At 36.2% G+C, this 12,158-nt stretch overlaps 1 long non-coding RNA gene across 1 annotated transcript in view; it reads right to left on the bottom strand.

Moving 5' to 3' along the window:
• Positions 1-8,271: 8,271 nt before the first annotated feature.
• The window catches only part of LOC108449121, a 5,673-nt gene continuing 1,786 nt past the window's right edge, over positions 8,272-12,158 (bottom strand). The window contains exon 2 of the long non-coding RNA XR_001865237.1: positions 8,272-10,242. This is a non-coding gene — a long non-coding RNA (uncharacterized LOC108449121). The remainder of the gene's footprint in view (positions 10,243-12,158) is intronic.

Genomic DNA, 12,158 nt, shown 5'->3' with positions numbered 1-12,158 from the left:
TACTGCGGATACATAGGTATTTGGGCAAACTGTAAGTCTCATCTTACTGCTGCCTGTTCTGAGCTTACCTTCCCCCTCTCCAAAATAAACCAGGATTTGCCTCTGCCATGTGCTCTGAACTCCTTTGTTCCAAGCAGGGGCAAAACCAAATGTAACTCAAACTCTTCAGCAGTGTCTGATTGGCCAGTCATCCCGGGTCCGCCCCCAGTCCTCCCCTTTCCCCTTCTCCAAATAAAAGAAGGGCACAAGAGGGGGCCTGCCCTCTTTGGCTTTGCATCCCTTCTGCGAACATCTGTGTGTTTCTGTTTCTGTTTGAAAGCTTCTAATTGCAGGAATTAGGCAAGCTGAAAGCTATATTTCTCTCTCTTTGCTTCTGCTGGTGGTATCAGCTTTGCAGCTACTATTGGCTGCTTTTAGAGCTACTGAAATGCTAGATTGCCCGTGCTACTGTACTTTGGTGCAAATGTTTTTCAGGGAATGCAAAATTGGTTACTACTTGTCTCTCTTGATTTCTGACAGTACTGAAGGCTAAACCTATGCGTGTATCAAATTCTTCACGTTTTAGAAAATGTCATAATTGCAATTCCAATTTCTTTTATCTACTTAAAAGAGAAAGTTGCTAATTTATTTGGTAATAAATTTATTACAACTTTATTTACAAGATGATTATAATATTATTGTGCACTTAGATTGATATTGTGGAATTTAAATATTTTAAATAAAAAGCTTCTACAAATTCTAAAATGAAAACTTCTGTAAGAAAATACGAGAATATAAATGGATCATTATAGACTATGATCATATTTTCAAGGAATACTTAATTTGATTGAAATGCCATTTATAATAGGGAAAATAAATACTTTGTGGAATATGTTGAATTTGTCAGGCTAGACTGTTTTAGAGGTCTTTGTTAGGTAATAAATTTTATTCTTCAAATTTTTGTGTAGGATAGATATGTTCATTTTGTAGTAAGTAACACACATCTAAAAATTATATGTGAGGCATTGCCTTTCCTGAGTGTACAGCAATAGAGGTTTTTTCCTAATTATAGAGACGCTTAGGAGAAAAGAGGAGAGAGAAAAGTCTTGGTGAGAAAAAGTCTGGGTGAGAAAAATCCATTCAAGAACAGTAGAGAAATTTAAAGCTGGGAAGACTACTCTTCAGTTCTTGGCAATGAGGATTTTATGCTCTGGTCAAAAGAAGTAAGATCAAAAGACAGCAGCCTATTAAGAGGCGAACCCTACAGTGAGGCAGAAGCTGTCAGCTTCTTGAGGCTGACATGGGCATACTGAGAATCAAGATTTACAATAGATGAGAATTTACTGGGTTCTCAAACACCAGTGTACACCATATTTGTGTAGAGACTGAAGGGAATGCCAAACACAAGTCAGTTAGTAATTGTATTTTTGCTTCAAAACCACCTCCAGCTGGTCTAAATAATTTAGCAAAACTAACCACACTTCATTTATAAGTATCTGCTCTACAGTTGCACAATCCTGTTATTTTCCAAGGCTTTCAAAGAAAAGTGTTCTGGACACCAGGAAAATTACACTATTTCTAACTTTAAAGTTAGCAGTCAAGGTGACTTCAAAGACTGTAAAAAGAATGATCTGCTCACAGAGAAACAGAAGTTTAAGTCAGCTACTTTGATCAGACACAATGAGGGAACTGAGCAACAAAAGCCAAAGCTGACTTAGGGATCCCTTATTCTGAAAGTTGTACTTCAGAAATGAGAGGTCCTCAACTCAGGTCCTCAACAGTAAGTGTTCTGTGGTAAAGAAGAACACTTTCATTTTCAAAATAATGGAAAATTTAAATTTTAGAAAGATCGTCTTCTAGATGGCAGACATCAGGATGAAAGTTTATGTGTGTACAAATTATCTTGATCGGTCCAGCACGTGATCCGCCGCTTTTCTCTAAAATAGGACTTGGGGTCAGAAAAAAGTCCTTCTGGGCTAGAAATGTCTAATAAAAATACTTGTAAGATTTAGCAGGATGGTTTAACGTATATTTATAAAAAGAGCATGGTAAAACACAACTACTTGTTGTATAAATAGTCAGTACGTTTCTTCTTACTCTTTGATGTTTTTTCCCCAGATTTTCCCCACCTTTTCTGCCTTAAAAGCGTACATATAAATAATCAATTTAGATATAAGTTAATCAAACTTTATTCATACTTGAACATTGGTTTTAATGACCAGAAGGTAAATTATTCTATAATAATGGAAGTTGAAGTTAAGAGTCCCAAAAACTCAATAAAGAACGGTTTATTCATCATGTGGTCTACTATAGCTGCTACAAAAGGTGTGCTTCAACTGTTTTAGATGTTTTAGCCATTTTAATTTAATTTAGAAAAAAATCCCAAACACAGGTTCTTACAGTTTCCCAAAGGAATCTACTAGGTAGTGTAATGGACTTCAATAGAAAAGTTTCATGCTTGGATTCATCCCACTGTTTCTAGAATTTCCACTTATTTCTCAGAAACAAGAGTTTATTGAAGAGGAGGACTCTGATATTGACACTATTGAAACACATATAAGTTGTGATGGTTTTCTCTTAACAGTCATTTATTCTTTTTTCTGTTAATCATTGCATGATAAATGAAGACAGTGAAATACAGGACAGAGTTTTCAACTACGTCTATGGTGATACACACATTCTATGCAAATGTATTTTATGTTGTGTTTTGCTTTACAAAATCTGTATAGTTTTGATATGTTGCAGTCTATTTGGAGTGTGTAATGTGTTTGATTTCTCCCTGCCTGTTGGTTCCGTAATGTTAAAAAAAATTGGGCTCTAGAACTGGCAGGAGAAAAATGTGTTCTTAATTTTGGACCATTCAAGTGAAGAATCATGAATGCCCTAGAATGATAATTACAGCACTCTTTTGTGAACGCAAGCAGCGTTCCACCTCTCTTGCATATATAATTTAGGAGTTTTAGTCAGTGAATTTGCAAAGTGCTCTGAAAGATCTGGAAGCAGATATATAAATGCTGTGCTCCCTTTTTCATCCCCTGTAACCTGTAAATTTGTTTTATCTGAACCTATAATTTTGCATACCTGACTACAACAATCCCACACTTTATAAAGGAAAAATAGAGATTTACCTTTCTGTTCATTGTATCCCTAATAAAATTCCATTATGTTTCACTTTTATAGTACCATACAGCAAAGTAGAAGTGGTCTTGGTGAAAATGACTAAATTTAGTTATCCACTCATTTAGCACAAATTGTTACTTTGGAGTAAAAACTAAGGAGGCTGCTTTTCCAACTCCTTGTTAAAATAGCATCACCATGTTCTTTGGTCCTCCTTTCAGGAGAGAACTGAGTGGCTTAAAGACTGCGTTGATGTTGACAAGGTGAAGCCCTAGTTCAGGTGACTTCTGGTATAGAAACACCTCTAAACTTAGTTTTTAAAATGATTTGCCTTCAGACTGGGGGAAAAAGAATGTATCTGTAGCCTGATTACAGGGATATTCCTCCACAGGGGAAAAAGAAGAAATTATATACTTGAATACTGTGAAATAAGCTTCCTTGCTTTTGGGAAAATATTTTAACCAGAATTTTATGTTTTGCACTTCTTTTGATGGAACAAAAATATTTGGAGTTGCTGAAAGATTTTCACAGACTAAAACAAGTATAATACAATTCAATTCTTTCAATGTAAGATATTCTCCATGGATACCACAACATCAGATAATTTTGCCTAAGTTTAGATGTGTTTCTGAAAATATGTAGGCATCCAAATTTAGGCAAGTAGTTCATATTGGAGGCAACAATTCATTTTAGACTGTTCAAGTTGAAGTAGTTCTGGAAAATAGGTTCTTTAGTGTTTTTGTATGAGATCTACATACCCTGACCTTCCTAAATGCTTAAATAAGTGGCTTGGGTTAGTCTAAAGTCATAAATGACATTCCCACATAAGGGTTCCGTGAGCTTAAGCAAGCCAGTCTTTCAGAACGTGGTATAATTGCACAGGACTTAAGGAAGTGACACTCTATTTCCATAGTCTAACAGCTCATTCATTATACACTGAGACTGTGAAGAGAAAAGGAATTTTTGCCATGATACTTGAAAGTACTTTGACAGCATTACATACTGGAAAGAAAATTTTTGCGTTCTCCTTTACTCATAATAAAGCACTTAATACATTGTTTCACCCCAGGCATGATCATCCTCCCAGTGAAATAGTGAAAAATTTTTATTGACTTCACTTATTTTACATAAAAAATAAGGAAATATTACTGAACTCTGTAGTGTCCCAAGAGATTTATTTTTAGGGGATGACAATTGTTTATGCTATTTTTATATTTTAAAACATGAAGTGCAACTATTTTTGGATTTTGAATTTGATAGTGACAAGCATCTGTTTATGTTTAATTGCATAAAATTTCAATTAAAATCACCAAATTAAATGAGGGTGGTTGTGTGTTTAAGACACATTATTAAGGTAAGAGATATCATGCAGCTGTCAAAGCTTACGGTCTTGGGCAGTCAATATTTTGTAAAGCAATCTGTCAGCTTTTAAAATGCAATGTAACTAACTTGTGTATCCCTGTATTTCTGTGCAGTGTTACAACAGCTACAGCTCAGTGGCCGCTTTGAATTTGACAGCAGAGCCATTAATATACAACTCTGCAAAAAGCCGCAGCCTGCTATTGTTTTAGGATTACTTCAAATGGACCCTTTGAACCTTTTCTAACATCACACCATCACTGTCAGAACAGAAACTATATAGACATACTCAATTATAGTTTTGGGAATAATTTTCTGTATTTTCCATAAGTTTTCAAAAAAAAAAAATCAAAAATCAGCAAGAGTCATCTGCAACAGTACAGAAATTAATCTAAAATTCCAATAACTTCTTGTGGCCCAAAGAAGGTGATGTACAATGATGAGATTATAACAGTGACAATACATACAAAATAGGATTGAGATTTCTTGCTGGAGTCTTAGTTCCCACTTCTACTACTTACTGAACTTGAAACTTTCCATATGCATAATTTTGCAAACATGAGATGTGTTGGGGCCCCACTGCAACAGAGATGGACTTAAGATTGCATCTTTTAAATAGGAATAACTAAATGAGATGTACTAGGAGACCTGAATTTTCAAAATGAGTTTTAGAATCTGTGTCTCTTGTGATGACTGAGCCCCAGCAGGATTGATGGCATTTGTTCTCTTCAAAAATATATTATGAACATATAACTAGTGTTCACAATTAGCAGTTGAACAGAAAATACTATTGAAGACATTGCAAGGAGTAGAAATACTACTTGGAAATTCCTGACTTGCCTCTCACTGTTTTCTCTTTAGGTTCTGTGTATTCCTATGAGTGAGCTACAGCCTGAATTTGCTGTGTTCTGTTCTTATCCTGCTGGGTCTTTTTCATTTTGACAGGTAATGATGCCTTAGGTTTTGACCTTTAGGGATTTCTACATACGTCTAGATTGCATGTGTCTCTTTTTTTCTATTCTGTGGTCCTCTTTTAATACAAAAAACCTGATTAAATGGCTCAAGTTTAAACATACAAGAATGACCATAGTTATCTTTGGTCATCTTTCTTAAATTAGCACTCCCAAGAAATGTGGGGGGGTTTTTTTGCAGGCACAGCAATTTAATCATAAATCCTAACCTGCAGATTTATAAACTGCATCTGTTTCAATATATATTTCTTATGTAGTATAAAGACAAGACTCTTTGAAATTTCTACTGCTGGTTACAGAATACCAATAGGCAAAATACAGTTCCTGTCTGCTAATTAGAGATGCATTATATAAAAATAATGTGTTGATGTAAAAGTGGCTTATTTTCCAGTAATAAGAACTGCCTATATCCTAACTATGCTTCACGCAGAATGTTTCCTGAAGTTGGAAATTTCAGGGACCTCCCTTTTCCACGTTTTCAGATACTAGACTATCTTTTCCACATCAGGATTAAGTCACACTTTTTATTCACCTTTGACTAGCACCTCAGAGGCATCTACCATTACTCCCTTTCTATCCATTCTATCCATTCCAGCAAAATGTGCAGTTTAGCAAAATGAAAGAAAAGTTAAAGTATCAAATGTTTTTCTTCCACAGTTAACCCAGGCACTTGTACAACTCATTATCAGTACTATATAAATCATTGAGGCCTTTTTCGTGACCATGAGACAGGTAGTCTTAAGCAACTCTTTAACAGAAATCATAGAATTGCAGTGGTAGTCGTCACTGTCATCCAACAGTTCTTTCAAGAATGGGTTCAAAAAACCTTTACTAGGATCAAGGAACTCCAAATTTTCTTACATATCCTAAATACTGTAGAAATACAGACTCCTTCAAATGCAAAAAAATATGAAAACATATATAGAGAGAATGTTATAGAGCATGTATTAATACTTACGGATTTTCTAGACATTTTGTGTAACTGTATAAAAGAAGGTTTCTAATTTAAATTAAACCATAAAAGATTTCAAACGAAGAAGAATCAAAGGCTAAGTGCAAGATCCTGCACACAGGTCAGGGCAATCCCAAGCACAAATTCAGGCTGGGTAGAGGACAGATTGAGAGTAGATGAGAGGAGAAGGGCTTGGGGGTGCTGGTTCATGAGAAGCTCAACATGACCCAGGAATGTGTGCGTGCATCTCAGAAAAACAACGTGTCCTCGTCTGCATCAAAAGCAGTGTGACCAGAAGGTTGAGGGAGGTGATTCTCCCCCTCTGTTCTTGTGAGACCCCACCTTAAATACTGCATCCATCTCTGGGGTTCCCAACATGAAAAGGACAGAGGCCTACTGAAGCAAGTCCAGAGGGCCATGCAGATCAGATGGCTGGAGCACTTCCCCTGTGAAGACAGACAGACAGAGTTGGGGCTGTTCTGCCTGGAGAAGAGAAGGCTCCAGGGTCATCTTATTTCAACCTTCCAGTACCTAGAGGGGGCCCAAAATAAAACTGGAGAGGGACCTCTTAAAGAGCATGTAAGGACAGGACAAGGGGTGATGGCTTTAAATTGAAAAAGAGCAAATGTAGATGAGATATTAGGAAGGAATTATTTTACTGACAGGCTGGAATAGGCTGCCTCAATAAGCTGTGGATGCCTCATTCCTGGATATGCAAGGCCAGGTTGGATAGGGCTTGGAGCAACCTGGTGTAGTGACAGGTGTCCCTGTTCATCCAGGGGTTTGGCACTTGATAATCTTTAAAGTCCCTTCCAGCCCAAGCAATTCTATGATTCTGTGAAATGAAATCATGCCAAAGACTAGAAAACCTCAGTTTTTCCCTGGCCAATTTACAACAGCAACAGAACATGCTGTTTTAAATAACCACAGATTATAAAGGTTATGCTAGAGGTTAACTCATGTCTGCCTAAAGTCAACACAAGGAAACAAATATCTTCATATCCCACAGGGCTTGATTTTAATGGTTACACAATAAAAATAAACTCTATGCTGGAGTTTTGTTTCTTTTGTGTGTTTATGAAGTTTCTACCTGCATTAGCAATGAGATGTTCATTTCATTACAACATAACCAATTGGGAAAGATGAATCCCAGCATACCAGCCACCTGAGAACTTTTATTAATTTAAATCAGTAATTCTTTGGTAATGAAGATATTTTTCTTGGATTTTATAAATTTAATATTTATATATTGATTTCAAACACTATTTCTATTATATTATTTTGATTCTATTAAATAGTCTTAATTTTTTTTCAGTAAAGTTCTTTTAAAATTAATTATTTTCCAGTTAGAGTGGGCTCTTTTAGTTTTCAGCTCATTCTATAGCTTTCAATACTATTACTGCTTCTTATTCCTTTACGATAAACATTATGCAAACAAAATAGCATTATTCTTCAATTAGGACAAGCCTGTTCTTACTTATAGCCCAATATCCCAAGATGGTAATATCACTTTATCATGACAATGTCCTCCTTAAATGAAATGGCTGGTTGTTTGGATCTCTATAATTTTTTGTCATTTATATGTGTTGTCTTAGTACTTTTAAATATTCTTAGCAGCTTGAAATGTTCATCCCATGATTTTCAGGTGAAGGTGAAAGGTAACTTGCTTGAAGATAACTCCATTAAAAAACAAAACAAAACAAGGAACCTACCACATTCTATTAATTTAGGAGGCTAACATGGTCAAAAGGAAAACACTTGTCAACACACCCTGAGAACACTGGACTCTGACATGTCTAAAGAGTATATGACACATTTATCTTCCAGTTTAACTCAAGTGACTTCTCTCTACTGTTACACTCCTGGTTGTCTTCTGAAAAAACATCAAACATATCCATGGGAATTAATAAGTTTATTTTGAAATTGAATTAAAATTCCCCCTGTGTTTCAGCTTATTTGATAAGCTTTGTTCAAGCACATTTATTTTATTTGACAATAAATGAATTTCAGTAAATATATATTAGTAAATACATACTGATAATAGTAAATATATACTGATTTTTTCTTCAATAAAACATAATTATTGAATCCAATTTATACTAATACACTGGATAATAAAATTTGAAAAAGAATACAATAATGTGTGGGGAAAAGCCAGTTCTATTCCAGTCAGTGTTAGCCATATCTCAATAAAAATGTAGCCATACATTTTTTCTTTGAATGTTTAAAAATCACTTCAAGTTGTTACACCTATGTACAGAAATTTCTGATGATGTCAGTTTCTCTATATGCAGTATACAAAGTACTGAACAAAAGAAAAGCAATGGCAATTCAAGGTCGCTCACCTCTTTTTGTCAATGTCTGACTTCAACCTGTTCTCTGTCAGTTTTGGACCATAGTATCACAGAATCATGTAGGTTGGAAAATATCTTTAAGATCATGGAGTCCAACTGCAAACTGTGAATCACTTCCATGCTGTCAGTCTTTCTGTGCTTCTGTGGTGGGCTGACCGTGGCTGGGTGCCAGGTGGCCACCAAAGCTGCTCTGTGACTCCCCTCCTCAACAGGACAGGGGAGAAAAAATATAATGTAAAGCTCATGGGTCCAGATAAGGACAAGGGGTGATTGCCCACCATTTACCATCATAGGCAAAACAGATGCAGCTTAGGGAAATTAACTGAATGTATTACTAATTAAATCATAGTAAAATAATGAGAAATAAAACACCTTCACCCCTGCTTTTTCCCAGGCTTAACTTCAGTCTCTACCTCCCCCCTCCAGCAGTGCAGGGGAACAGGGAATGGGGGCTGCAGTCAATCACATGCTGTCCCTGACTCTCCTTCCTCCTCATGGGGAGGACTACTCACACTCTTCCCCTGCTCCATCATAGGGTCTCTCCCACAGGGGAGAGTCCTCCATTAACTTCTCCAACATGAGTCCTTCCCATGCGCTGCAGTTCTTCATGAACTGCTTCAGCCTGAGTCCCTTCCAGGGGGTGCAGTCCTTCAGGAGCAGGCTGCTCTGGCGTGGGTTCCCTGTGGGGTCACATGCACTGCCATCAAACCTGCTCCAGCGTGGGCTCTTCTCTCCACAAGGGCCACAGGTTCTGCCAGAAATCTGCTCCAGTGCAGACTTCCCAAGGGTCACAGGCTACTTCAGGCATCTATCTTCTCTGACATGGGGTCGTCCATGGTTTGTAGGTGGATCTCTACTCCTCTATGGAACTCCATAGGCTTCAAGGGGACAGCCTGCCTCACCACGGTCTTCACCACTGCTGCTGAGGAATCTGTTTTAGCACATGGAGCATCTTCTTCCCCTCCTTCTGCACTGGCCTTGGTGTTCACAGAGTTGGTCTTACATATTCCCACTCCTCTCTTTCCTGGCTGCTCCTGCTCCCGCACAGTAACTTTTCCCTTTCTTAAATTTGTTACTACAGAGACACTACCACTGTGACTGATGGGCTTGGTCTTGGCCAGCTGTGGATCTGTCTTGGAGTCCACTGGTGTAGGCTTGCACACAAATGTTGTTACCATTGAGCACAGCCTCAGAAACCTTTCTTCCTACAGTTCTTCTTTTGCCTCATTGTAGGGGACTGTAATTAATTTCTCACCTTTGGAAAAAATCAGAGACAAACTATTTTTGCTAGTAGCAGTGTCATTACAATTTCAGGGTAGTCTGATATGGTAAAGAGTCAGAAATTGTTTCTTAAATAAATAGTCTATTTAAAACTTCTGCTCTCTTGAGCAATAAGCCTCAGAAGCAAAGCCAAAAGGACAGTATATTCACTGGAACCTGGAGATTCACCGGGGTTTGGTTTTTTTAATTATTTTTGTGAATTGCAATCAAACATGATGCATCACTTTACCTGAAAAAAAATATTTGGCAAATATTGGTAAATGAAGAACGTCATGTAATTAAAATATTTTACTTGGAAAATACTAAATATTTTCTTAAAATACTTTTAAAAAAACCCTACTTTAGAATGGTAAATAAATTTTAATGTAAATCTAATATTGTTGAAGCAATTTTAAAAATTCAAATGACACAATAAACAAAACACTCTGTTCCTTACTAAATAAAGGTTTTATCCCCACCTGACTGAGAAAAACCTGAATGGTTTTAGTTCAAGCTTGCTCCTCTCACCAATTTACTTTTTTGCCTTTAGGGAACCTAAAAATTCTTTATTTCTCTCCAATAACATTTGGTTCCACTGAAAGACAACAGAAGGAAATTTGAGAGACAAAAATAAACAGACTGTGAGGATGCCTCATTTCAAGAAATGAGGAAGCAGATACTAGAAAGAGTGACCACAAATGAGAAAATTGTAGGAACTTCACGTTCTCTACTCTCAAAGTAAAGACAAAAATCTATTTTAAGAGCAAATCTGCAAAAGTCTTGTACTAATTCACTCTCTGCATATACATGATTAATGGCTGTGGTGAATAGGTTGTGAATGATAGTGCTCTGCTTAATGGAGATGAGTAGACATGTACTCTGTACAATTATGAAATAATGTGTGTTTTGCTGCGTAAGGGTTGAGACTAAATGCTCTATGTAAAGCTGAGAGGAACAAAAAAGCAATCTGGTTAATTAATTAATTATCTTCAAGGGAACTGCTTAAATAAAAGAATATTGGTCAATACAAAATAATTCTTAATAAATTAATGTTTTAGTATCAGATGAGGTCAAAACTTTTTTAAAATGGTATGCACACAAATGACCTAATAATCATTCATATTATAAATATGTTGAAGAGTTTCTGTAACAGTATATGTAACTGGACAGCTGTGCACAAATGCAAACATATATTTATGTCTTTTAACTCAGTTCTATTTGGAATGTAATGTGATACTGTTTGCATCACACAATAAGCAGTAAAACTGCCTCTTTCAAGAACTCATTCCCATAAAATGCCATTTACAACAGATGGACGTAGAAATAATGCATTAAATAAGGAACAAATATTTACACCTCTCAGCATATCATGGTTATCCATTAAAATTCAGCCTGCAGTAGGACTAGAATATATTCTTACCAATGTGATATTTCAGTATTTGAAGAAAGCATGTCTTCTCTGCCGTTACTCCTATCATTTGGCATCATATGATGTCAGTTTTTTCCAATAATAATAAAAATTACTTGTTTTCTGACATTTCACCTGAATACAGGTTCTTAATAAGACCATAAAGCCGTAGTAAAGGTTTGAAAAATTCTTTAATCCACCTTTTATAAATACAGAATATTTTTTCCTAAAATGTGTGGTTCTGTAAACAATACAGGACATTTTGCAAAGATCTTTGAAGGACTGAGTTTTAAAGGTGGCAAAAAATAAGTCTGTGTTTTCCCTAAAAATCTATTTCAATTATTTAGGGGGACAGTCCAGACTTTGTTTCAACTTCCTTTATATTCAGCAGAGTTGACTGAACTATAAAACATAAACTATGTTTCAGCAGCTAAATTACGTATTTTAGGGTAAAATTATTTTAAATGTTTTTGACTGACTCATGAAAGAGAAAAGGTTCTTGGAAACAGTCAGTATGGATCAGCTAGGGATGAACCATCAGTCTAATAACTTCTCCAATCAAATATCCAGATCTTCATGTGAAGAGAAAGCAATCAAAGGATCTCCCAATACCTCTGCAGAGTACATTAAGAATATGGATTCAGAATTTCCACAGTAGTGCATGACAGGAGAATTAGAAGCAATAGGCATTAGTTGAGACAGGAGAGGCTCTATCTGGTATGGAAAACTTTTCCATCATTAAGAACTGGAAGAGATCG

This window comes from Corvus brachyrhynchos, unplaced genomic scaffold, assembly GCF_000691975.1.
Source record: "Corvus brachyrhynchos isolate BGI_N302 unplaced genomic scaffold, ASM69197v1 scaffold17, whole genome shotgun sequence".
NCBI lineage: Eukaryota > Metazoa > Chordata > Aves > Passeriformes > Corvidae > Corvus > Corvus brachyrhynchos.
Note: the sequence above shows the minus strand (reverse complement) of the source record. Positions and strands in the feature narration are given on the sequence as shown.